The 12,747-nt window shown below is 41.9% G+C and overlaps 1 protein-coding gene across 1 annotated transcript in view; it reads right to left on the minus strand.

The window, feature by feature from the left end:
- The window catches only part of TMEM45B (transmembrane protein 45B), a 34,834-nt gene extending 23,105 nt beyond the window's left edge, over positions 1-11,729 (minus strand). Inside the window, exon 1 of the mRNA XM_029207183.1 lies at positions 11,630-11,729. The gene's annotated coding sequence lies outside the window, so the exon portion shown is untranslated. The remainder of the gene's footprint in view (positions 1-11,629) is intronic.
- Positions 11,730-12,747: the final 1,018 nt, after the last annotated feature.

Consider the following 12,747-nt stretch of genomic DNA (forward strand, 5'->3'; position numbering starts at 1 on the left):
TTGTAATAGAAAAAAGCTGTGTCTCTGGAAGCCTTCTGATGGTCTCTGTGCTGCTGATAGAAGGTGATGCATAGAGGGGCACAAAAGCACCAGGTACTTCAAAGTGCGGGGGGGAGTCAAGAACAAATTCTGGTTCTGAATCCTAGACTACCACGGAGCCACCTCAAAACAGGAACCTCTACTATTAAACAAATTACATAATAAATCAGTCTAAGTTATCAATGGCCTTCTCTCAAACAAGAATAAATGGCTTTCTAATGAGAAACTGATTGTACTAGAAAGCTGCTAGAGACATAATGATAAGCCATCAAAAAAAGCCTGCTCTGCCTAATCACTCTGCAATGAGGCTCTCCCATCTACAAGACACACTCACAGACTGCATGTTAGTACAACATTCTTAAACATGGACATTTGAATACTGCTTCCAACATGAAAGACAGAACCAAAACAACAGAAAAGGGGACTCTGAAAATAAACACAGACATTGTAGGCAGCTGAAGAAAACTTTTAAAATGCAGATATGATAGAGTTAATTTAATATTTTCAGAGAAATATGAGGAGATACTGCATACATGAAATAAAAACAGGATGCTATTAAAAAAAAATTGGAAGTTCCCCTCCACCCCAAATTAAAGCCCTTGGGAATTAAACATATGATGCTAGAAATGCAAAATTTTAATAGAAGGGTTGGAAGATTTATTAGAACTAAATGACAAGATTCAAGACAGATTCAAGAGATCCAACATCTAAGTAATTAATATAGTTTCAGAAACAACAGAGGGAATTATATAACAGAAGAACTGAAGAATATGATTTTTAGATTGAAAAGGTCTTTAAAGTACCTAGAACAATGACCAAACCAAACAAGAAAAGCCCAACATCAACTTACAACATCGTGAAATATCAGGACGTGAGGAAAAAAAGAAAAGAAAACCCTACAAACTTCCAGAGATTAAAACATAAGAGGCCAAAAATCAGAATGGCATTAGCTTCTCAAGAGCACTATGAAAAGGTGGAAGGAAATGGAGCAATGCCTTCAAAATTCTGAGGGGAGATTATTTTCAGTTCATCAAACCATCAGTCAAGTGTGAAGGAAGAAAGATGACATCTTAAGTGCGCAAGGTCTCAAAAACCAACCAGGTCTTGTGGGGCCTGAATCTTACCCACTTTAAGAAAAAGTCCCCATTAGGAAACTTGCACAAGCCTCTTAGATAGCCTCATCCACCAGAGGGCAGACAGCAGAAGGAAGAAGAACTACAATCTTGCAGCCTGTGGAACAAAAACCACATTCACAGAAAGACAAGATGAAAAGGCAGATGGCTATGTACCAGAAGAAGGAACAAGATAAAACCCCAGAAAAACAACTAAACGAAGTGGGGATAGGCAACCTTCCAGAAAAAGAATTCAGAATAATGAAAGTGAAGTTGATCCAGGACCTCGGAAAAAGAAAGGAGGCAAAGATCTAGAAGATGCAAGAAATGTTTAACAAAGACCCAGAAGAATTAAAGAACAAACAAACAGAGACGAACAATACAATAACTGAAATGAAAACTACACTAGAAGGAATCAATAGCAGAATAACTGAGGCAGAAGAACGGATAAGTGACCTGGAAGACAGAATGGTGGAATTCATGGCTGTGGAACAGAATAAAGAAAAAAGAATGAAAAGAAAAGACACCTTAAGAGACCTCTGGGACAACATTAAATGCAACCACATTTGCATTATAGGGGTCCCAGAAGGAGAAGAGAGAGAGAAAGGACCTGAGAAAATATTTGAAGAGATTATAGTCAAAAACTCCCCTAACGTGGGAAAGGAAATAGCCACCCAAGTCCAGGAAGCGCAGAGACTCCCATACACGATAAACCCAAGGAGAAACACGCTGAGATACATAATAATCAAATTGGCAAAAATTAAAGACAAAGAAAAATTTTTGAAACAGCAAGGGAAAAACGACAAATAACATACAAGGGAACTCCCATAAGGTAAACAAGCTGATTTCTGAGCAGAAACTACAAGCCAGAAGGGAGTGGCATGATATACTTAAAGTGACGAAAGGGAAGAACCTACAACCAAGATTACTCTACCAGGCAAGGATCTCATTCAGATTTGATGCAGAAATCAAAAGCTTTACAGACAAGCAAAAGCTAAGAGAATTCAGCACCACCAAACCAGCTCTACAACAAATGCTAAAGGAACTTCTCTAAGTAGGAAACACAAGAGAAGAAAAGGACCTACAAAAACAAACCCAAAACAATTAAGAAAATGGTAATAGGAGCATGCATATTGATAATTACCTTAAACGTGAATGGATTAAATGCTCCAATCAAAAGACACAGGCTTGCTGAATGGATACAGAAACAAGACCCACATATATGCTGTCTACAAGAGACCCACTTCAGACCTAGGGACACACCCAGACTGAAAGTGAGGGGATGGAAAAAGATATTCCATGCAAATGGAAATCAAAAGAAAGCTGGAGTAGCAATACTCATATCAGATAAAATAGACTTTAAAATAAAGAATGTTACAAGAGACAAGGAAGGACACTACATAATGATCAAGGGATCAATCCAAGAAGAAGATATAACAATTATAAATATATATGCACCCAACATAGGAGCACCTCAATACATAAGGCAACTGCTAACAGCTCTAAAAGAGGAAATCAACAGTAACACAGTAATAGTGGGAGACTTTTAACACCTCACTTACACCAATGGACAGATCACGCAAAATGGAAATAAATAAGGAAACAGAAGCATTAAATGACACAATAGACCGGATAGATTTGATATTTATAGGACATTCCATCCAAAAACAGCAGATTACACTTTCTTCTCAAGTGCGCACGGAACATTCTCCAGGGTAGATCACATCTTGAGTCACAAATCAAGCCTCAGTAAATTTAAGAAAATTGAAATCATATCAAGCATCTTTTCTGACCACAACGCTATGAGATTAGAAATGAATTACGGGAAAAAAACCAAAAAACACAAACACATGGAGGCTAAACAATACGTTACTAAATAACCAAAGATCACTGAAGAAATCAAAGAGGAAATCAAAAAATACCTAGAGAAAAATGACAATGAAAACATGATGATCCAGAACCTGTGGGATGCAGCAAAAGCAGTTTTAAGAGGGAAGTTTATAGCTATACAAGCCTACCTCAAGAAACAAGAAAAATCTCAAATAAACAATCTAACCTTGCACCTAAAGGAACTAGAGAAAGAAGAACAAACAAAACCCAAAGTTAGCAGAAGGAAAGAAATCATAAAGATCAGAGCAGAAATAAATGAAATAGAAACAAAACAATAACAAAGATCAATAAAACTAAAATCTGGTTCTTTGAGAAGATAAACAAAATTGATAAACCATTAGCCAGATTCATCCAGAAAAAGAGGGAGAGGACTCAAATCAATAAAATTAGAAATGAAAGAGGAGAAGTTACAACAGAAATACAAAGCATCCTAAGAGACTACTACAAGCAACTCTATGCCAATAAAATGGACAACCTGGAAGAAATGGACAAATTCTTAGAAAGGTATAACCTCCCAACACTGAACCAGGGAGAAATAGAAAATATGAACAGACCAATCACAAGTAGTGAAATTGAATCTGTGATTAAAAATGTTCCAACAAACAAAAGTCCAGGACCAGATGGCTTCACAGGTGAATTCTAACAAACATTTAGAGAAGAGCTAACACCATCCTTCTCAAGCTCTTCCAAAATTGCGGAGGAAGGAACACTTCCAAACTCATTCTGTGAGGCCACCATCACCCTGATACCAAAACCAAAGATACTACAAAAAAAGAAAATTACAGACCAATATCACTGATGAATATAGATGCAAAAATCCTCAACAAAATACTAGTAATCAGAATCCAACAACACATTAAAAGGATCATACACCATGATCAAGTGGGATTTATCCTAGGGATGCAAGGATTCTTCAATATACGCAAATCAATCAATGTGATACACCATATTAATAAATTGAAGAATAAAAACCATATGATCATCTCAATAGAAGCAGAAAAAGCTTTTAACAAAATTCAACACCCATTTATGATAAAAACTCTCCAGAAAGTGGACATGGAGGGAACCTACCTCAACATAATAAAGGCTATATACAACAAACCCACAGCAAACATCATTCTCAATGGTGAAAAACTGAAAGCATTTCCTCTAAGGTCAGGAACAAGACAAGGATGTCCACTCTCGCCACTATTATTCAACATAGTTGTGGAAGTCCTAGCCACGGCAATCAGAGAAGATAAAGAAATACAAATTGGAAAAGAAGAATTAAAACTGTCACTGTTTGCAGATGACATGATACTATACATAGAGAATCCTAAAGATGCCACCAGAAAACTACTAGAGCTAATCAATGAATTTGGTAAAGTTGCAGGATACAAAATTAATGCACAGAAATCTCTTGCATTCCTATATACTAATGATGAAAATTCTGAAAGAGAAATTAAGGAAACACTCCCATTTACCATTGCAACAAAAAGAATAAAATACCTAGGAATAAACCTACCTAGGGAGACAAAAGACCTGTATGCAGAAAACTATAAGACACTGATGAAAGTAATTAAAGATGATACCAACAGATGGAGAGATATACCATGTTCCTGGATTGGAAGAGTCAATATTGTGAAAATGACTATACTACCCAAAGCGGTCTACAGATTCAATGCAATCCCTATCAAATTACCAATGGCAGTTTTTACAGAGCTAGAACAAAAAATCTTAAAATTTGTATGGAGACACAAAAGACCCCGAATAGCCAAAGCAGTCTTTAGGGAAAAAAGTGGAGCTGGAGGAATCAGGCTCCTGGACTTCAGACTATACTACAAAGCTACAGTAATCAAGACAGTATGGTACTGGCACAAAAACAGAAATATAGATCAATGGAACAAGATAGAAAGCCCAGAGATAAACCCACACACCTATGGTCAGCTAATCTATGACAGAGGAGGCAAGGATATACAATGGAGAAAAGACAGTCTCTTCAATAAGTGGTGCTGGGAAAACTGGACAGCTACATGTAAAAGAATGAAATTAGAACACCCCCTAATACCATACACAAAAATAAACTCAAAATGGATTAGAGACCTAAATGTAAGACCGGACACCGTAAAACTCTTAGAGGAAAACATAGGAAGAACACTCTTTGACATAAATCACAGCAAGGTATTTTTTGATCCACCTCCTAGAGTAATGGAAATAAAAACAAAAACAAATGGGACCTAATGAAACTTCAAAGCTTTTGCACAGCAAAGGAAACCATAAACAAGACGGAAAGACAACCCTCAGAGTGGGAGAACATATTTGCAAACGAATCAATGGACAAATGATTAATCTCCAAAATATATAAACAGCTCATGCAGCTCAATGTTAAAGAAAGAAACAACCCAATCCAAAAATGGGCAGAAGACCTAAGTAGACATTTCTCCAAAGAAGACATACAGATGGCCAAGAAGCACATGAAAAGATGCTCAACATCACTAATTATTAGAGAAATGCAAATCAAAACTACAATGAGGTATCACCTCACACCAGTTAGAATGGACACCATCAGAAAATCTAGAAACAACAAATCCTGGAGAGGGTGTGGAGAAAAGGGAACTCTCTTGTACTGTTGGTGGGAATGTAAATTGATACAGCCACTATGGAGAACAGTATGGAGGTTCCTTAAAAAACTAAAAATAGAATTACCATATGACCCAGCAATCCCACTAGTGAGCATATACCCAGAGAAAACCATAATTCAAAAAGACACATGCACCCCAATTTTCATTGCAGCACTATTTACACTAGCCAGGTCATGGAAGCAACTTAAATGCCCGTCACCAGACGAATGGATAAAGATGTGGTACACATATACTGTGGAATATTACTGAGCCAGAAAAAGGAACAAAATTGGGTCATTTGTTGGGATGTGGATGGATCTAGAGACTGTCATACAGAGTGAAGTAAGTCAGAAAGAGAAAAACAAATATTGTATATTAACGCATATATGTGGAACCTAGAAAATGGTACAGATGAACCGGTTTGCAGGGCAGAAATAGAGACACAGATGTAGAGAACAAACGTATGGACACCAGGGGTGGAAAGCGGCGGGGGGGTGGTGGTGGTGGTGGGATGAATTGGGAGATTGGGATTGACATGTGTACACTGATGTGCATAAAGTGTATGACTAATAAGAACCTGCTGTATAAAAAAATCCAAAAATTAAAAAAAAAGTCATTGAATTACAAAGTTGGGTGTGAAGCTGAATATTTACATTGAGGAAAGACATCACAACAAACAGGAGCCATGGAGACTCAGGGCTCTTTCATTTAAAATCTCTTTAGAAAATTGAGCAAAAACGCCTCTCGATGGCCACCTGGCTCCCTGCCCACATCCCCGACACCTTGCAGTGATTTGCAGCCCTCGCAGTGGCCCCATGACTTCATCAGCTCCGGGTAAAGCTGCCTCTGCCTCCATGCATCCTTCCTCAGGAAACTATGCTCCAGCAGAACCAAGGAACGGAGTCCAAGACATGGACTCCAAGGGACAGGAATCCTGTACAGTCCACAGGATGCCAATGAGGGAGCTCCCAGGGTAACAAGGGGCTCAGAGAAGGACCAGTTCCAGAGAATGGGGGGAGCTGGCTGAGCAGGGATTTCCCAAGGGAAAAAAGAAAACTGGCTACTTACTTGACATTGACTAACTCTACTGAGAGGAATTTTACCATCCTGTCGAAGGTTGAGCAAGAATTAGTAATGAGTACTCAACACTTAAGCAATTGAAGATGTAGCAATGACTAACTCCAGGACGGTAGAAAAGGTTGTACAAGAGAGGAGGTGTAAAAATCATGGTTTATCATATGGCTCAATTGTGAGTAATATTTACGTAGTCATAATAATGCAAACACTAAACATTAGTATATCGAAAAATATTATGATATAACTTGTTATATTGGGACTTGTGAGAAAGGGAAGTGAATGTGAGGTAGAATTATGAGGGTATAAGAGAGCTAAAGCCACATCCTTCAAGGTAGGATGTCAGTAGATACTATCTAGAACTGTGTGTGTGTGGCTGGGGGGTGGGGGGAAGAGCCAGTATTTGCATGTTATTTGGGAATATGATGGTAAACATGAGAAAAATGTAGCCGAAAGGCATGGAAAGTAGTTGCCTCTGGGGATGCAGCTTAGTATAAACTCCATAAAAACCTTGTAGAACTTTTAAGACTATACATTTATTTGTTTTGACCAAAATAGAGAATTAAAAAAAGAGAGTGATGCCCCAAGAGGAGTGAGACAGAAAGCTGTTGGAAATAAAATGAAGGTGCCTCTGCTAAACTACCCCAAATTCAGTGTTTTTCGAGTTGTGGTCCTGTGACCACCTGCATTCAGATTACCTGCAGTGCCAGTTTATCATTCAGATTTATAGACCCATCCCAGACCTAAGTAATCAGCATTTCTCAGGGCAGGACTTGGAACCTACAATTTCAAAAAGTTCCCCTAGACCCACTGCATTATCTATTGCTTTTTAGTAAACCAAACAACAAAAAGTAAATAAAATGAAAAAGAATAACAGATGTAGAAACAGAGTCAGTGACCCATAAAAAGCACCATGGCAGACACTGCTATTTGCTTACCCGATATCCATTCTTCCTAATTAACAGAATCCCTATTTTGTTGTGTTGGCAGCATGTCCAACGAAAACACTGGATTTTCTCAGGCTCCTTACAGTTTGGGGTAGTTGTGTGACATAGTCTTTATACCAGTGAGATGTATAAGAGGGCTACTGGGTGGAGCTTCCAGGGAAGATCTTAATATTACAGTAAGTTCCCTACATACAAACGAGTTCCGTTCCAAGAGCGCGTTCCTTAAGTCCAATGTGTAAGTCCAGCTAAGTTAGCCTAAGTACCCAACTAACACATTCAGCTATATAGTACTGTACTGTGATAGGTTTATAATACTTTTCACACAAATAATACATAAAAAACGTACACAAAAAACAGAACAGTTTTAACCTTACAGTACATACCCTGAAAAGTACAGTAGTGCAGTCCCACAGCTGGCATCCAGGGTCTGGCATCGAGTGAACAGGCAAGAAGAGTTACTGACTGGAGGAGGGAGAGGAGGTGGGAGACGGTAGAGCTGAAGGACTGACAGAGGGCAAGCTGCAATTTCACGTGAACTAACTTACGTGATTGGACATGCGAACACATGTTCGCATCTTTGAAAGTTCACAACTTAAAGGTTCGTATGTAGGGGACTTACTGTATTATCAAAAAGGGACAGACTCAGCTGGTACATGCCTTCTGCCCTTCTTTCTATTAAGCACAGAAGAGGTGCCTGTCCTTCAGTGAGGACGAAAGCGTGCTAAGGGTGGAAGGAGCCTGCTCTGGCCCTGGACTTTGCACCTGCAGACCTCTGGTTCTCTGAGAAGAATAAACTCCTTACTTATTAAGCCCCCAGAGTGGGGTCTTCTGTGACTTGTAGCTGAATGAAATCCTGCTGACATCTCATACTTGTTCAAATGTGTATTTGATATACTGTATATTGCACACATTTTTTTGAGTGCTTTGGGCACTGTGCTAGGAATAATACAATGGGCCAGACAAATAAGGCTCTTTCCCTCATGGAATGTGGAATACAGTTAGAGTAGAAGAATCTACAGGTGTCTGAGTCCAGGATTCAGAGGGGCTATAGTTTGCTGTCACAGACCCTAAAGCAACAGAGTCAATCGAAATAAACCACTCGATTTATGTATGTAGGGAATCCTCAGGGGACCACATGCCAGAGGGAGCAATAGTCTGGACATTGGGAGACCTAGGTTTTCTCTGTAATTCATTAGCGAAGTACATTTGGGGAAGCTATGTGGGGTGACTGCTTAATTTTTCCTGAATCCACTTTTCTTCTTTGAAAAACAAGAAGATTGGGCTCAGCTCTAAAATATTTTGTGATTACATTGAACAAGGATGGCCATGAAATATACCAGACAAGAGTGTTACTAAATTTAAACTCTAAGAGTTCAAGTCAGAGGATATATTAAACAAATCACAAACAACTGCCCACTCCAAATTAAACAAACAAACAAAGGGAAAAAGAACATGCCGGAGGGAGTTCTGGTTTGAGACCCAGCTTTGCCACGTAACAGCTGAGTAACCCTGGGATGGACACTCAGTGTCTAAGTCTCAATTTCCTCATTTATAAAATATGAAGCAATTATACTCCAATAAAGATCTATTAAAAAATAATTAAAAAAATGAAAAGCATACTAAAAAAATATAGGGCTGTTACTCTGACCTCGAAGTGCTAAGGAAAATGCCTGGTACTCTGTAAAGCCCCATTATGATTTGATACCAGCAAGATATTGATAATGGCTTGGAAATCTAAATCCTGCTAGGGGAATACATGAGTGTGCTTTGATGTTTTCAGTTTAATTCTTCATTACACAAGGCAGATAGATCTTTTGAGTTTCCTTCTGCCTGCCATAGTGTACCTTGTGACCCATTTTATTTTTATATAAGAGAATAGGCAAGAGAAACAAAAACAGCTAAAGTTGAAATCATCTCTGTTTGTTTCTAGCCCCAGTAAAGGTTGGGGGAAAGGGTTGGCTGGTTAAAAGGGAAGCTGGGTTCAAACGAAGTGTGGGAATTACATCACTTATCTGTGGCCTCTAATTGTCCATATTCAGTATGGTATAGTATTGTGAATAATCTGGGTTTTGCCTTATAACCTGTCACAAGTGTAGATGGGAAATTTGTCTACATATGCTGCCATTAGCTGATGACGCAGTTATGACTTCCATTCTCTTACCCACAATTATAAAAAGTTTTGCAGTAACAGGAACTTTGGCTATGGGAGTGGTTCGACACATGGTAAAATTGATCGTATCCATTTTCAACAAGCAGATGCGTTTGAGAGAAAGAGACAATCTTTTGATTACAACCAACGTAGGTAACATCTGTACTTTGACCAACTGAGCATGGCAGCCAAAGTGAATGTGAAGGTGGTGGGGAGATAAGAAAGCAGAATTCTTTCTTCCTCTTTATCCAACCCTTTCACCACAGCCCTTGCCAAATCCTGACAATTTCAAAGTGCTATTTGCTAAGATTAGGCAAGACACATAACCAAGGATATTGGGGAATACTTCAAGTAAAATTACTGGTGCCAAACGTGAGATTCAATAACTTCACCTAGTCCATCACAACCAACATTCCCCAGAAGGGTCGGGGAGGAACCCGCAGAATATAAGGAAAAATGCAGAGTATGTGATAAGTGGTAATACTGTTCCCACCGCCCATGGAAGAAGTGCGAGGAAATCAAAGGTCTTTAAAAAGAAAACTGAGTGCTTGCCTCCTGTAGTACCAGAACAAATAATGCATAACCAGAAATAACGCCTTTTTCTCTGCTTATGTCAGGTGCTCTCCCGTTGTAAAATTAAGGGGCCTTATTCAACAAAGCCCTCATATCGGTTCCATATCTTTTCCAGAAACTTTAGGAACAGAGGGTAACTACATCAGATTATTACGCAGAGGAACTCTCACTCAGGAAGAGCTCAGTCTGAAGCAGGCCGCACCCCCCTATCTCAGAGTGTATTATTTTTCTCCCCAGCAGTGTTCAACATGGTACAAAACCCAGAATATACTGATATGTTGCACATCTGGTTAAAAAGAGTACACGTTTCCTTTAACAATAAGCCATACTACTTATTGAAGTGAATGCAAAAACACAGGTAAAATTCTTTTGTCACTTTATGAGCCCAGCAGAGCGGTGGGTAGGGCAACGGGACAGACGGCCAGGGATGTGGGGAAAATGGCAGGCGAGGGCAGTGGTGGAAGAGAACAGGAAGGAAGTGGTCATTTCTGGCTCAAATTTTTAAATTGTTTATTTCATAAGGGGTTTCTGTTGCTGAAGCACAACCCTTCTTACATGGAGGGCTAGCTCCTGTCTCCGGAGGTGATCACTCTCGACCCAGACGGGGACACCTAAAACTATTTTCGGGCCCCACTAAACCTCTCCAACCACTGCTAACCTTCCCCCTTGACCCCTCGCATCCCTCTGCCCACTGGCCTGTCCGTGAAAGCTAAATAATGGCTCAGGGGACATTATCCGTCAGTTGCCTCTCACTGTTAGCCTCAAGGCTTGCTGGCCTAAGGAGAGTATGTGGTGGGCGCATTCGCGGGGGGCGGGCGGCGCCGGCCCGGGGAGGGTCGGGGTGGAAGTGCCGCCGCTGCGAGCCGCGGACTCAAGACAGCTCCGGTCTCCGGGCGGGACACGAGTCATCACCGCGGGGGGGTTCCGATCCTCGGGGCGGAACGGAGGGCAGGGGCTTCACACTTGGAAGCTCCTCTCACCGGGCGACACGGTCGCCCTGCCAGGCCGGGGTCGCGACAATATTCACCCCAGGGCCGCTGGCGATCGGCCACAGGTGCGCGGGCTCGGAGGGAGTCTCCCAGTGCGGCCCCACTTCCAGCCCCGAGGGGGCCCTCGGGTCAGCTTCCCCACCCCTGGACCTCCAGCGCCTCCCTGCCCTCCCCAACCGAGCCCCCTCCCCTGGCCGAGCCCCTCCGCGTCGGAACCCCTCCGGGCCGAGCCCCCTGCCCGCAGCCGGCGTCTCACCTGCGCCGAGCGCCTACGAGCCGTCAGTCCGTGGCCGCTTTGCGCGCCGAGTGCAGCTGCCACCCCGCAGGTGCGAGCGCCCCTCCCCGCCCGGCCGCCGCCAGCCGGTCCTCCCCCAACCCCGACCGCCCCTCCCCGCACCTGCCCGGGGGCTGGGCTGCCCTTCTCAAAGTCCGCACTGTCCTCCACGCCCCTGACAACTCCCGCCGGGTTGTTTCCTGGCTCCAGACACTCCCTAAGATGTGTGTTCCAACAGGGGCCGGTTCCCAGGCACGTAAGGCCAGCCGTGACTAACTTTGACCTCCTATGATGCAAAGCAATTAACAGAGCCTGGGAGGTGACAGCGGATGCTGGCTCAAGGAAGACCGTTTAACAAGCCAAGCAATCGTGGTGAACAGGCCTGCCAACTAGCCACGGATCACGCTCCAGCAAAGGAAGGCTCTGGTGTCATATTCCGGACCAGTTTTCTAGTTTAAGCTTGGTGTCGTATTCATTCATTCATTCAACAGAACTGCCAACAAATCTACATGCTAGGTAGACACAGTTCTAGGTTCTGGAGACACAGCTGCAAAGGAGATAATGTCCCTGCCTTGAAGGAGCTGCTTCTAGGAAGGAAGGCGTGACTTTGTAGTGTCATGTGGTCTCCATGCCCTCATCTCTAAGTTAAGTGGTTGGCCTAGTTGTATACTTTCCCACCCCATCTGTTGGTCATAATCCCTTGTGGAAGTTAAAATAACGCAAGAGGTACGGCTCCATCTCAGACCACTGATCAGAATCTGGGGGAGGAGTGTGGGCAGATTCAGGGGAGCAGAGGAAGTCAGGGCTGAGAATGGAGCCTCCAAGTCTCTAAGATGCCTTCCAGCTTATTCCATTGTTGTAGGCACTGGAAACCAGGAAGGCTTCATGGAAGAGATGCTGTATTTAGGTTTTAGAGAGAGGCAAAAGCAGGGTGGAAAGAGGACAGGATCCCCAGTGCAGCTTCTTTGGATCACATAGCTTTTCTTTTCTCTAAAGCCAAAGTCAAAGGAAGGCACTTTTGAGCATAAGGCATAAACCTGAGCAAAATTTTCCTCTCTAAATAGAGTGCATGAGGCCTGGTGGAAGGAGATAAAGCCAGA

The sequence above is a fragment of the Monodon monoceros genome, unplaced genomic scaffold (genome assembly GCF_005190385.1).
Source record: "Monodon monoceros isolate NGI ecotype Baffin Bay Population unplaced genomic scaffold, NGI_Narwhal_1 Super_Scaffold_7, whole genome shotgun sequence".
Lineage (NCBI taxonomy): Eukaryota > Metazoa > Chordata > Mammalia > Artiodactyla > Monodontidae > Monodon > Monodon monoceros.